Source organism: Vigna unguiculata, chromosome 3, assembly GCF_004118075.2.
Source record: "Vigna unguiculata cultivar IT97K-499-35 chromosome 3, ASM411807v1, whole genome shotgun sequence".
In the NCBI taxonomy this organism is placed as follows: Eukaryota; Viridiplantae; Streptophyta; class Magnoliopsida; order Fabales; family Fabaceae; genus Vigna; species Vigna unguiculata.
Window position 1 is genome coordinate 43,177,003 of NC_040281.1, and position 15,385 is coordinate 43,192,387.

General features: G+C 39.7%; 1 pseudogene; it reads left to right on the top strand.

Annotated features, from left to right (window-relative positions):
- The first annotated feature begins 732 nt into the window (after positions 1-732).
- Positions 733-15,380, top strand: LOC114175468 (annotated as a pseudogene).
- Positions 15,381-15,385: the final 5 nt, after the last annotated feature.

Below are 15,385 nucleotides of genomic sequence, written 5' to 3' on the forward strand. Positions count from 1 at the left end.
ATAATTATTTATAATAGAAAATTATTTACATAATAAAAAGTTATAAAAGTTATTATTTATTTTTTAATAAAAATAAAAATAAAAATTATTAATTTTATTTTTATTTTAATAATTAATAATTATTTCATAATTTAATAAATTTTAAATATAGTAAAAAACAATGAAATACACATGTTTTCACTAATAATAAATAAAAAAAATTAGACTAGGATGTAAAAAGATAACTACATGTTTTTACTTGTCTTTTTCTTCTGCCAGCTGTAAGTGATTATGGGCAATCTCTGCAGTTTCAGAACTTGAATGCAGAAAAAGAGAACATAAAATTAGAGGTATGTACCATTATGGTACTAAACATTAATTTTGTGGAAGTTAAACTGAGCATGTACTCTTGAACTCATTACAGGTCATTAGAGAGGTGGAAGAACAATATAAATATCGATATTTGATGTTGTTGTTGGTGATCTAGTGCCTCTTAAAATAGGAGATCAGGTGATTTTGAGAAATATTTCATTTTGTTTTTTTCTAAATTAAGGTCTGTTTGGTTTGAAGTAGGTGTAGTCGAATTGGTTTTTGTTAACAGAGCGCTATTATCTGTTTAACCGTTTCGGTTCTCATGCCTGCATGAACTCTATTTATTTCCTTTCTCTCTTCAGTATCAGTCACTCAATAATAGAACATTTTTCTCTAATTCTCCTCTCTCTCAACATGGTCTCAAGAACTCATTTCTGAACCATGGCTTCGAATAATCCGCTTCCGTTGTAACTAGAGGTGTCAATTTGGCCCAGCCCACAGGGTTTGACCCTGGCCCATGTGGGCCAGGGCCAAAAAAGCCCACATTGAAAAAAAGCCCCCAACAAAGAAGCCCACAGGGCCAAAAACCTACAAAAGTCCTGTGGGCCAGGGCCAATCCATGGGCTTTCATCTTCCACACGAAAAATATATTTTTTAAAATATATTACTATCTGTGGGACAGGCCCAACGAACCGGACAAGCACGACGACCCGAATAGGTCTAACGACTCAGACCTGCCCTACGACCTCGACAAGAACGACGACTCGAACGGGCCCGATGATCCAAACAGGCCCAACAACCCGAACGGGCCCGACGACCCAGACGGGCCCGAATACAGGACAAACCCGACAACACGGACAGGCCCAACGACATGGAAGGGCCCGACGACCCGGACAGGCTCGATGACCTGGACGGGCCCAATGACCTGGACAGGACCGACGAACCTGACAGACCCTATGACCCAAATAAGCCTGATGACCCGAAAGGGCCCGATGACCCGTATGGACCCGACGACCCAGACGGGCCTGACGACCCAGATGGGACCAACTACACAAACATGCCCGAAAACCCAGATGGGCCGAACGACTCAGATGGGCCTAACGATCAAGACAGGCCATACGACCTAGACGAGCCCGACAACCCGGACAGGCACGACAACCCGGACAAGCCCAACAACCCGGACGAGACAAACGATATGAACAGGCCCGACGACATGGACGGGCCCGACGATCCGAACGGGCCCAATGATCCAGACAGGCCCAACGACCCCAATGGACCCGACGACCTGAACGGGCCTGACGACCCAGACAAGCCCGATGACCCGAACGGGTCCGATGACCCGAACGGGCCCGATGACCCGAACGAGCCCGATGACCCGAACATGCCCAATGATCTGAACGGGCCCGACGAGCCGGACGGACCCGACGACCCGGATTGGACCAACGACCTAGACAGGCCCTATGATCCAGACATGCCCAACGACCCGAACGGGTCGTCAGGCCCATCCGAGTGGGTCGTCGGGCCCGTTCGGATCATCGGGCCCGTTTGGCTCGTTGGGCCCGTTCGGGTCGTCGGGCCCGTTTGGATCGTCGGGTCCATACGAGTCATTGGGCCCGTTCGGGTCGTTGGACCTGTCTGGATCATTGGGCCCGTTCGGGTCGTCGGCCCGTTCAGATCGTTGGGCTCGTCTACGTTGTAGGGCCCATCTGGCTCGTTTGGCCCATCCGGGTTCTTGGGCCCGTTTGGGTCGTCGGGCCCGTCCGTGTTGTCTGGCATGTCCAGGTTGTCATGCCCGTCCTGGTCGTCGGGCCCATCTTGGTCATCTGGCCCGTCCGGGTTTTCGAGCCCGTCCGTGTTGTTTGCCATGTCCGGGTTATCCGGCCCGTCCTGGTCATCGGGCTCATCTTGCTCCTCGGGTCTGTCCTTGTCATCGGGCCCGTCCAGGTCATTGGGCTCGTCCGGGTCGTCGAGCCCGTCCGGGTCATCAGGCCCGTTCGGATTGCTCAACTTAATTTTTGACTCTGACTTAATGTAGTATTATTTGGGGAACCCACCTTAGCCCTAGTCCTAACCCACGAAAGAGGGGGCTTTGGGAGCTGGGGCTTTTTTTTGGACCCCTCATTTGGGAGCCCCTAAAAGGGGCTTTATGAAGAGTGGGCCAGGGTTGGCCCATGGGCTAGTTGTAACTCCATCAGATTTTTCCACCCACCCCACATTCACTCCTTGCACCTTCACCACCCCTGTTTTCATCAAGTTAGATGAAGAAAACTACCTTGTCTGGCAACACCAAGTATTAGCTACCATTAAAGGCCTCAAGATCTTGAATTTCTTGATGGGTCTGATATTTCTCCACGTTTTCTCACATTCGCTGATGCTGCCACTGGAAACGTCAACCCAAAGTACCCTGGTTCTATGTCAAACACCATGCTTACAAAAATGGTAGGTTTGCATACCTCTGCTACCATTTGGAAGAAACTATCTACATATTACGCTAGCCAATCTAGGGCCAAAATCAAAAAACTCAAAATACAATTAAAGACTGCCAAGAAAGATCGAAACATATCCACTTATCTTATGGAGATTAAAAGTACAGATGAAGATCATGTTGAAGCAATCTTGGATGGATTGTCTGATGAATATGACGCTTTTGTCACGTCAATTCTTTCTCGTCTTGATCCCTACTCCATTGATGAAATCGAAGCCTTCCTTCTTGCTCAGGAAGAACGTCTTGAGAAGCATAAACATCTTGATCCAGTCATTCAAACTCATGCCAGTTCTGCTTCTTGGAACAACACAAACCGCGCAAGATCCAATACTCGTTCTGGACGCACCAATTCCAGAAACCCAGCCGTTCGTGGAGGTCGTTCTAACATGTATCGGTCCAATTCTAGTCAATCTTGGCAATTTTCTTCAACCTTCACGAGTACACAACAATACAAATATATATATATATATATATATATATATATATATATATATATATTGATCAGCATCTTTTCAACCACGATTTTCAGCCTCAACCTCACCTCCACAATTCCCAGGTTCCTTCTTCCAATACTAAGATTGATGATCAGCTATCTGTTTCTTGCATCGTTCTTGATTCTCTGTGGTTCTGGGATAGCGGGGCTTCGCACTATGTTAATAACGATCCGTCAAATTTTTCATCAAAGTCTTCTTACAATGGTAGTGAACAAATCAAACTAGGAAATGGCTCAGGTTTATCCATAAGTCATACTGGTTCTGCTGTTCTTTCCTCTTCTTCTCTTAAATCTCAGTTTATCTTGCGTAATCTTTTACATGTTTCACATCTCAACAAAAATCTTCTTAGTGTCTCAAAATTTGCAAGAGACAACAATGTGTATTTTGAATTCTTTCCTGATTTTTGCAATGTGAAACACCAGGTAACGAAGGAGCTCCTTCTTCAAGGAAGTCTTAAAGATGGTATCTACGTCTTTCCACCTTTGCAACCTGCCTCTGCTTCCTCTGTTAACAATACCACTCTGGCTAACTCTTTTTCACCTTTAATCTTTGGCAGGCTCGCATTGGTCACGCATCCAAAAGCGTTCTTTTGCAGATTCTTCGTTCCTGTAACATACCTACAACTTCATATGTAGATTTTTGTGATTCTTGTGTTGTAACATTATTTCATTTTGTTTCTCTCTAAATTTAAGGTCTTTTTGTTTTAAAGTGGGTATAGAATTGGTCTTGATTCGTTGAATATAATTAAAACGTGTGTGTTACTTAATCCGAGTCGTAAATGGAAAAAAATGACTCTATGGATGTCGTGAGGTTCCCGCCGATGGAGTTGTTATCACTGGTCACTCTATTGCCATTGATGAATCCAGTATGACTGGTGAAAGCAAGATTGTATGTTGTTCATACCCTCTAATGACCTAACTATTAGTTTTTTAATATTATTTTTAAGCAATGAACGTTCTGCAGATTCACAAGGATCATAAAGCACCTTTTTTGATGTCTGGTTGCAAAGTAGTAGATGGAATTGGCGCTATGCTGGTATGATGTGGTATTACACCCTTTTATGCAAGTCTGTCTGTTATTTGATGGGTAGAATATAGGTTGACATAAGCGTGAAAACTTTCTGCTTTGAGAAGTTAGTTCACATGTTACATTATGCTTTTATGCAGCATGCATGTTGATATTTTCTTTAAATTGGTGATGTCTGGCCATATCAGCTGATTATGAGAGGGCTGATTGCGTTACCTTGCTGATTATGTTACCATATTTCCATACTAACGTTATTATTTGGTGTGATTGTCATATTTCTATTTTCCTTTGTAACTCTCAGGATTAATTTCTTCATTTTCTTATCCTATGATTTATTTTCTTATGTAATCAGGATTATGAGTCTAGTACAATCATAAAGAAGGATTATTATTTTTATCATTTACATCGCCTTGAATAATATTCACCAATTCAATTCCTCATCCTTTAGACGTAGTACTAGAGTTATTGTATCTATCTTGAGAATAATTCCTTCCTTCTATTATCATTGCGAGTTATGAATCTCTACCAATCCTATTTGACCTTGCGTGCTTTCGTACATTGGTTTTTAAACTCAAGTTGGTTCCACCAGCTCGTTATGAGTTTGAGAGGCAATTTTGGTATAATTTCCATCACTATTTGTTTTGGTTGCCAAAATTTTCTTTTCCTTCTTATCTCAGGATAAGTTTTTACTTATCCTTGTTTTCGTAAAAAAAAATAAAAATCTTATGTTATTATGATTAAAATTGTAGAACAACTTTAAATAAGGATTACATTGTTGTCTTTGTGTGACATTGAATAACACACGTCAATACACTGCAAATAAATTTTATTCTCACCTTATCCTCCCTCAATACCTTAGTTTTCATAATTTTAACAATTACTTGATCAACAGAAGTATAATTGGTAACATTTTTCTGTTTGCTAAAATATAAAATTAATTTTTCATTGGTTTCAACTTTTTTACTATTTTTCATTAGTTTTCATAATTTTAATTGTCATTTTGCCATTCATGCTCCTTATGGATATGTAGAAGTTTGTTTTACACCTTTATCATGATTCTAGTGGCATATATTTTTGCACGTGAAATAAATATTTTCAGAATGCTACTACCCTGATTCATTCTATACTGTCATCTGTAGGTAACTGGTGTTGGTATAAATACCGAGTGGGGACTGTTGATGGCAAGTATCTCAGAGGATACCGGAGAAGAGACTCCATTACAGGTTCCTCTCACCCGTATCTAAAATCAATAACTGTTGGTATCACATTTAAACTTAACAAATTTTTAGGGACGTTTAATAGGTTCGTTTGAATGGAGTGGCTACTTTTATTGGCATAGTGGGGCTTACTGTAGCTGTTTGTGTCCTTGCTGTTCTGAACTTACTAATACAAGATCGGTGCTAACTTTAACTAGTTATGTAATAATTTTGGAATGCTAGATACTTCTCTGGCTACACGAAAGATTTAGATGGAAAAGTACAATTTGTTGCTGGAGAGACCAGTACTAGTGAAATAATAGACGGAGTCATCAAAATTTTTACCATTGCAGTGAGTGTGAATTTGTGGTGGTTGCAGTGCCCGAAGGTCTACCTTTAGCAGTTACGTTAACGTAAGTAAATGCTGCTAACTATTTCATTGTACAACACAAGATATAGCCAAAACTAAGCTGCATGATGTTTCATTCTAATCTGTGTAATTTTCTTCCTTGGCCACACTCATGATAGTTTGGCATATTCGATGCGGAAAATGATGGCAGACAAAGCTTTGGCAAGTATCTTTTTGTGCTCCAACAGTCACCACAGTATCTTCTAAATTTTTTAATAATTTGCTCTTCTTTTTTTTATAAATATTATGCAGGTGCGAAGGTTGTCAGCGTGCGAAACTATGGGATCTGCTACAACAATTTGCAGTGATAAGACTGGAACGCTGACCTTAAATCAGGTGGGTTCTGGGGCCAGAACACCTGTATCTGCATTTTCCTACTTCATTTTACCTGAATCCTTGAATTATCAGTATTTGATTACAACTTTTTGGATTATAGATGACTGTAGTTGAGGCATATGTTGGGAGGAAGAAACTAAATCAACCAGATGACTTACAAAAGTGCATCCGGAAGTTCTTTCTCTGATAAATGAGGGTATTGCACAAAATACGACTGGCAATGTTTTTGTGCCTAAGGTATGCCTTTTTAGTTGACAATAATGTCTACAGTTCTCTTTTATGATGTGAATTCTCTTAAAAGACCCGTTATTGGTGTTGATATCTATTTATTAGTATATTCTGTGTGTATGCATTTCCTTTGGTAGGATGGTGGAGAGATGGAGGTGTCAGGATCTCCTATAGAGAAGGCAATTCTTTCTTGGGCAGTGAAGGTACACTCCATTTTTTTATTTGTCTTTGATTGGTAATGGGTTTGAAGGTGATCAACTTATCTTTTGAATCCTCGTCGCAGTTGGGGATGAATTTTGATTTTATTAGATCAAATTCAACAATTCTCCATGTCTTCCCCTTCAATTCTGCGAAAAAGAGAGGTGGTGTTGCCGAGAAACTGGTAATCATTTGATATAGTTATTTTTCAACTCATCGCTTCTTCTTTTTTGCATGTATTGTGATACATAAATATCGATCCCATGTTTTTTCAATCTTTACTTCTCATTTTGAATCTATTTAATCATTGTTTGTGTTGAATCATATCAGTTGAGTGTTTTTCATTAATTATCTTTAATATGATAATCAGGAATACTAATGTAATTTGCTTGGCAGCCGGACAATGTAGTACATGTACATTGGAAAGGAGCTGCGGAGATAGTTCTTGGAACATGTACTCAATATCTTGATTCTGATGGTCACTTGAAATCTATTGAAGAAGAGAAGGTTTGTAACAACAGCTTTCATGTGATATAAACTTTACTGAGGGAATTAAGATCATTGAACTGAACCAGTGGTGATTAAAAAGAAGACATTTTCTTTTGGTTAATAGCTAACCAAAGTTTAAAATCATATATAAGGCTACCACCGAGTCACTTTATCCATGTCAATGAGTCTTTTTGAAGTCACTCCAATGCCAACTTATGCAAGTATACATTGGGTACCATCATTTTTCCAAAAATTTAGCGACTGGTAGCAGTTGGTAGCAGTTGATAATATTCGCACTATTTTCCAGATATTCTTCAAGAATGGTATCGAAGATATTGCTGCACAGAGCTTGCGTTGTGTTGGCATTGCATATAGATCGTATGATGTCGAAAAAGTTCCATCTAATGAGGAGGAATTAAACCAGTGGTCCTTACCAGATTACGAGTTGGTCTTGCTTGCTATCGTTGGAATAAAGGTTCAACGCAAATAAAAGATCACTGTTAAAATGTGCTATATTACAGTTGATGAAATTTGTTTTTGTCCTATATTGCATTTGTCTGAATAAATAGGGCAACAAGAAAGACTTGTTCCCCGATCAATATGCTCATAACACATTGTTGGGTTCATTCAACAATGAAAGAAAAACACAAGAATAAAAATGAAAGAAAACAATTGTATTATAAGAGAAAGTTCTATAAAGAGGGTACATGTCAACACAACATATAAGAGTTGTGTGTTCTCTATATATAAAACTAAAGAAAAGAATATCAGAAAATTATTAATACGGTTAAGACAAACACATGTAAACAAGTAGTAGACGCTCTTTAGTGATGATCTTCCATACTTTTCATAAGGCTGTTGAGCCAAATATAATTGAAGGGAAGTCATTCCGTGAACTATCAGAAATCGAAAGGGAACAAGTTGCAAAAAAAATAACAGTATTGTTCTTTCATTGTGATTCCTTATGATATTCGTTCCTTAAATAAATATTCGATAATAACAGTATTGGCAATTATGTTAATTTCTTTATTATAGTTGATATTGTGTGCTACTATTTTGTTATTTAGGCAGATATCGGCCTTTCTATGGGCATCCAAGGAACAGAAGTTGTAAAAGAAGGTTCAGATATTATTATCTTGGATGATAACTTTGCATCAGTAGTAAAGGTAAACTTATTATTTATCAAGGAGTTACTTTGAATTGGAGTCCTACATTACATAAAATGGGCAAGTTGAGCAACATTACTAGAAAACACCCAAAATCTTATTGTTTTAAAATTTTAGATTGAAAATGTTGTTAAACTCTCTTATATTCTTCTACTCGTAATCTATTGGTTATGATATCTTAGAGTGTTTCTTCCTGTGAGATTAAAGAGAATGTATTATTGCATTTTTTTTGTGTCTGCCACTGGTACATGATTTCACATGCTCAACTATGAAGTCATATACATTTTTAGCCATGGTTTCTCTAGCTTTTATTGTTCAATAGCTTCCTAAAACTTTGTTATATTTTTAATCAATTCCTATAAATGGTTAAATAGCTCCTTACTGGGCTACGACTTATTAGACTAAATTAATGTAGACAATCATGAATCATCGGTATGTCATTTGGTGTTATTGATAACTTATTGAAAAATCAAATGAATTTTAGAAATTTATTAATAACTGTTTACAATATAGAAACCCCTTTAAAACTACAATTTATATAAAAATACATTTAAAATTGATAAAACTAGGCTTATCTATTAATTTATTTTTATCATTACTTTATCATCTGTACCTTGTCTGCAAGAAAATAATTGACTGTAATTAATTTACCATGGGCAGTAAACAGGTCATCGATGTAATTTGATTTTGGCTTAAGAAGTGATAAATTTATTTCACTTGGACAGAGGCATTAGTGGATTGGTCTGATATATAAATTATCTAAGGTCTGTTGTTCACTTTGTGTAGGTTGTTCGTTGGGGTCGTTCTGTATATGCAAATATTCAGAAATTTATTCAGTTCCAGCTCACTGTTAATGTTGCGGCTCTTGTAATAAATGTTGTTGCATCAATATCTTCTGGTGATGTTCCTTTAAATGCTGTACAGGTATGGTGCCCTCTTTCTATTAGTTAAACTTAAATGTGGGTAGTTGGAAGTTGCTATATTAATTGTCTAGGAGATTGCAAAAAATTGAGAGTGAGTCTAGCTATGATTAAGCAAGCAATAGAGTTCATTAATTGTGAGTTAGGTAGTAGTTATATTTAATGAATGTAGTTGAAGGGTTATGTCCAAAGGCCTATAAAAGGACCATGTAGTGCTTCATTTCAAATACAACAAATCTGAATACAAAGAGTGTATATCTAGATAGACTTGTTTGTCAACAAATTGGCATCAGAGCTCGAGAGCTTGAGTGTTTGAGTGAGTTAGAGAGTTTGATCGAGATGCCCCTGCCGAAGTTATCAAAAGGCGTCAGCTATGATAATTAGAGCCTGCAGATGAAGGCTCTCCTTGGTTCCCAAGAAGTATGGGAGGTGGTCGAAAATGGGCACCAAGAACCAGAGGACGTTGGAGAAATGACGATAGCCCAACTTGCTAGGTTAAAAGCAACACGAGCAAAGGACAAAACGACTCTGTACGTGCTATACCGAGCTGTTGATGAGTCTGGCTTTGAGAAGATAGCAAATGATGTCTTCAAAAGAAGCGTGGGATACTCTGGAAAAGGCATACAAAGGGGATAACCGTGTGAAGCAAGTTCGGCTTCAAACTCTCAGAGGCAAGCTTGAAAGGATGAGGATGAAGGAAGATGAAGGGGTTGCAAGTTCGGCTTCAAACTCTCCCGAGTTAAGACTGTAGCAAATCAGCTCGGTAGAAATGGAGAGACGCTGCCCACTTGCCGAGTGGTGGAGAAAATCTTGAGGTCGTTAATCGACGACTTCGAGAATATAGTTTGCGCAATAGAGGAATCTAAGGACTTGACAGTGCTCTCGGTGGAAGAGCTTGCCGGGTCGCTTGAAGCACATGAGCAGCGAAGAAGGAAGAAGAAGGAATCCCTTGATCAAGCACTCCAATCAAAGGCAACCATTAGGGAGAAGAAGGTTCCTTATACTCAGAACACTCGAGGCCGAGGTGGTAGAGGCAGAGGAGGATATGGAAGAAGTCAAGAACAGGTCGGCCAACAAAACTGGCGTGGCCGAGGACAAGGTGGAGGTCATGGTGGTAGAGGCCGAGGAGGTCAGTCGAACAACTCAGGAGTTGAATGCTTCAAATGTGGTAAGTATGGTCATTTTGCTAAAGACTGCTACTCAGGAGTCAAATGTTACAATTGTGGGAAGGTTGGACATTTCGCGAAGGATTGCCGATCTGAAAGCAAGAAGGAAACGAACTTCCTTTCTGAGGATGCTGAGGAAGAAGGAGAATTGATGATGTCCAGGAGATCAGGCGCCGAGCTAAGTCCGAGTTGTTCTGACAACTCAGTTTGGTACCTTGATACAGGAGCAAGCAACCACATGTGCGGGGACAAGAATCTTTTTAAGGAGCTCACCAAAGTTGACGTTGGACACGTATCATTTGGAGATGTATCAAAGGTGGCAGTAAAAGGCCGGGGTACAATCTGGTACCTACAGAAGAACAACCGAGTTGGAGAAATCAAAGATGTGTACTATGTACCTGATCTCAAAAGCAACATATTGAGCATGAGTCAGCTGATGGAGAAAGGCTACTCGGTTCTGATGAAAGATCGAGTACTATACTTGAAAGACAAGTCAGATCGATTGATTGCCCGAGTAGAGATGAAGAAGAACAAGATGTACAAGCTGGACTTGAAAATAGTCTAAGAGAGGTGCTTGAAACTTGACGTGAAGGATGAAGCTATGAAGTGGCACTTCCGGTTTGGCCACTTGCATTTGGGTGGGTTGGCCGAGTTGGTGAAAAAGGAGATGGTGCGACGACTCCCGACTGTGCAGTTTGAAAAGAAATTCTATGAAGAGTGCGTGCTCGGGAAGCATCCAAGGAACAACTCAGATTAATTTACACAGACATTTGTGGACCAATTACCCCTGAATCTTTCAATGGGAAAAGGTATTTCATTTCTTTCATAGATGATTTTCAAAGAAAAACATGGGTGTATTTTTTGAAGGAGAAATCTGAGGTGTTCCAAGTGTTTAAAATGTTCAAAGCAATGGTTGAAAAGGAGACCGGCATGCCTATCAAACCTGTTAGGTTTGACCGAGGAGGTGAGTTCATCTCATCCGAGCTCATGAAATATTGTGAGGAGCAAGGAATAAGGGGATTTCTGACAGCACCATACTCACCCCAACAGAATGGAGTAGCTGAGAGGAAAAATCGAACCATACTTGACATGGTTCGAACAATGTTGAAAAGCAAGAACGTGCCTAAGGAGTTATGGGCGGAAGCAGTGCAATGTGCCATCTATGTGCAAAATAGATGTCCACATGTTAAGCTTAACGAGAAGACACTGCAAGAAGTCTGGAGTGGAAGAAAGCCGAGTGTGTCTCACCTCAAAGTGTTCGGCAGCATTGCTTATGGTCATGTTCCAACTCAACAAAGGACCAAACTTGAAGATCGGAGCAAGAAGTACGTGTTTATTGGGTACGATTAAAAAAGCAAGGCGTATAGGTTGTTCAACCCAATAACAAAGAAGGTGATTATGAGCCAAGATGCTCAAGTTGATGAAGAGAGCGAGTGGAAGTGGAACAACTCGGAGAAGACCTAGAAGCTTGGAAGTAGATACACCACCAGCTGTGAGAGATCATGAGACTTCTGATGAAGAAGATGAACCTCTACAGCCTAGAGCGCGAAGCTTGCAAGACATATACAACTCGACTGACGAAGTACATGTTGTATGTTTCTTGGCAGATTCAGAACACTTGAGCTTTGAAGAGGCCGTGCAGGAGGAAAAGTGGCAAATGGCAATGAATGAAGATATCAAAGCAATCGAACGCAACAACATGTGGGAGCTAACCGATCTACCCAAAGGAGCTCGGCCTATTGCCGTAAAGTGGGTGTATAAGAAGAAAACAAACGCTGAAGGAGAAGTTGAGCGATATAAAGCTCGACTCGTAGTGAAGGGGTACAAGCAGAAGGAAGGAATAGACTATGATGAAGTATTCGCTCTAGTGACGAGGATGCAAACAATCAGGTTGCTGATTTCCTTAGCAGCTCAACACATATGGACAATCTTGCAGATGGATGTGAAGTCAGCATTTCTGAATGGAGTCTTGGAGGAGGAAGTATATGTTGAACAGCCACTTGAATACATGTGAAAAGGCAAAGAGAAGAAAGTCCTGAGATTGAAGAAGGCACTTTGTGGCCTGAAGCAAGCTCCACGAGCATGGAATGAAAGAATCGACACTTACTTCAAGAAGAATGGGTATGAGCAGTGCCCTTATGAACATGCTCTTTACATAAAGAAGAAAGGAGAAGATGTGATGTTCATTGCCCTCTATGTCGATGATCTTATCTTCACGGGGAATAATGCTGAGCTAATTGAAGCATTTAAAGAAGTGATGAAGAAGGAGTTCGAGATGACCGACTTAGGTCTTATGAAGTATTTCCTTGGTTTGGAAGTCATTCAAGGGAAGGACGGTATCTTTGTGTCGCAGGAAAGGTATGTTGAGGATGTCTTAAAGAAGTTCAAGATGACGAGTTGCAACCCGGTTTCCACCCCTATGGAACCAGGCACAAAACTTTCTAAATATGCAAATGGAGACCAAGTTGATGTGAGCAAATAACGAAGTCTGATTGGAAGTCTCAGGTATCTTACAAATACCAAACCAGATTTAATGCTAAGTGTTGGAATAGCAAGTCGGTATATGGAGGAATCGAGGTATACTCATTGGAAGGCCCTAAAGAGAATTCTAAGGAACGTGAGAGGAACAATGTCACTTGGCCTGATGTATACTAGGACGGATGACTATCGACTAGTCGACTACTCGAACAGTGACTGGTGTGGAGATGTTGATGACCGAAAAAGCACGTTTGGATATGTATTCTTCATGGGGAGCACGGCGTTCACCTGGCTTTCAAAGAAACAGCCCATTGTAACACTGTCAACATGTGAAGCAGAGTACGTTGCAACATCCTAGAGTGTTTGCCATGCAGTTTGGCTTAGAAACCTTCTAAGCAACCAGAGTTGGAGGTTTAGTTATATTGCATTCTAGCAGCTAAGGTTCCTTCTGACTTTTCTTGTGGATATCCCGTGTTATGAGCACCCAATCCTTCTGAAAAGAGAGATAAGCAGGGACATCTGTGAACTCGGATAGCCTTGTGGCATACCTTGAATCCAAACTAGGCTACCATCTTTCCTCTATTATGAAATATCATTTCTCTTTTTGATAAAGAAGACCTTCCTATCGAGCAACTTCTGGTTCATAGCACTGGAACCAGGTATCCCAACCCCGGACCTGATCGGGTATGCTAATCTACCCGTAGAAAGCGCTACTTCCGTAGTCTATGGTCCCGCTAAGCTGGAATTGAAGCAAGAAAAGGGGACTGTGATCCGAGTTGATAACAAGTCGGCCATTGAGAGAAGCACATTGATGAGAGAACCTGGTCAATCATGAGAGAAGCAAGCACATTGATGTTCGATTTCACTTCATCCGAGAACAAGTGAAAGAAGGAAATGTAGAGTTAGAGCACGTTGAAAGTCGAGCACAAGCTGCAGATATGTTTACAAAGCCGATGCCATCCTCTCTGTTCGAGAACAACAAGATGATACTCGGAATGAAGGACAATATTTAAGTTTATGGAGGGATTTTGTTAGGTAAACTTAAATGTGGGTAATTGGAAGTTGCTATATTAATTGTCTAGGAGATTGCAAAAGGTTGAGAGTGGGTCTAGCTATGATTAAGCATGCAATAGAGTTTATTAATTGTGAGTTAGGTAGTAATTATATTTAATGAATGTAGTTGAAGGGTCATGTCCAAAGGCCTATAAAAAGACCATGTAGTGCTTCATTTCAAATACAACAAATCTGAAGATAAAGAGTGTTTATCTAAAGAGACTTGTTTATGAACACTTTCTTCTCTAATTTAGTTGAATATTTTATTATTTAAAGTTGTATGATTCAAATTACATAAAGAGTCAAATTTGGATTCTCTAATAATTTTCTCATTACATTTTCTACTGTGTTTTCAATGATGTACACTAATTTAATAAAAATACAGCAGAAGAACGGCACTAAAAAAAGCAGTAAAGAACATGGATTTATGAGTCATAGATACTGGTTTCCTATCTAAATGCTCTTGGTTTGGTACAGCTTTTGTGGGTCAACCTTATCATGGACACACTTGGAGCTCTTGCGCTGGCTACGGAACCTCCAACAGACAGCCTTATGCACAGATAACCAGTTGGCCGAAGGTTTAGTTTGATTGATTCAAATGCATGCGTCACATTATCATTTTATGCTCATTTTTATTGCAAACACTCACTTGGCTTACTACGATCTTTTGTTTGGCTTCAGGGAACCTCTTATAACAAATATCATGTGGAGGAACTTGCTCGTGCAGGTAAAAATATGTTTTATTCTATAGTGAGATTTGTTAAGATCATCAGAGAAATATAGGGCTGTTTAGATCCTACCATTTAATTATATATAATTTGCCATTGCAGGCCCTCTATCAAGTCATTGTTCTTCTGATTCTTAACTTCTGTGGTGAAAGTATTATACGTAATGAGGATTCCACAGTCCATACCATACAAGTGAAGAATACTTTAATTTTCAACGCATTCGTCTTTAGCCAAGTACGTAAATTTTTTCTTGTCTGGGGTTGACGGATTGAACCCCCCTTTGTTCTCCCGTTGCAATAATGTAAGTTTTTAATTCATTGAATTCTTATTGAAGAGTAGTTTTACAATGCTTCAACTCACAGATATTCAACCGGTTCAATGCTCGAAAGTTCTACCCTCATTTCATATGCAATTATTACTTTGCTAGCTAACCAGCTGATTGATTTAATTGCAACAGCTGGCCTCTTGCCGTTGTTGGAAAGTTGATCCCAGTTCCCAGAACACCACTGTCCCGATATTTCTCCAAGTCACTCAGAAAATTGAAAAAGTCCAAGTCCCATGCACAAATAGGATCACTTCCACTTCATAACTCACATCTAACAATATTACTTCTTCATCTAGAATGTGTAAGGACCATGATTTTGTCATAAATATATAAATCCTGATAACTGACATCAATTTTTTCTTCTCAAATATATCTTAAGGGAATTTAAACATGGAAA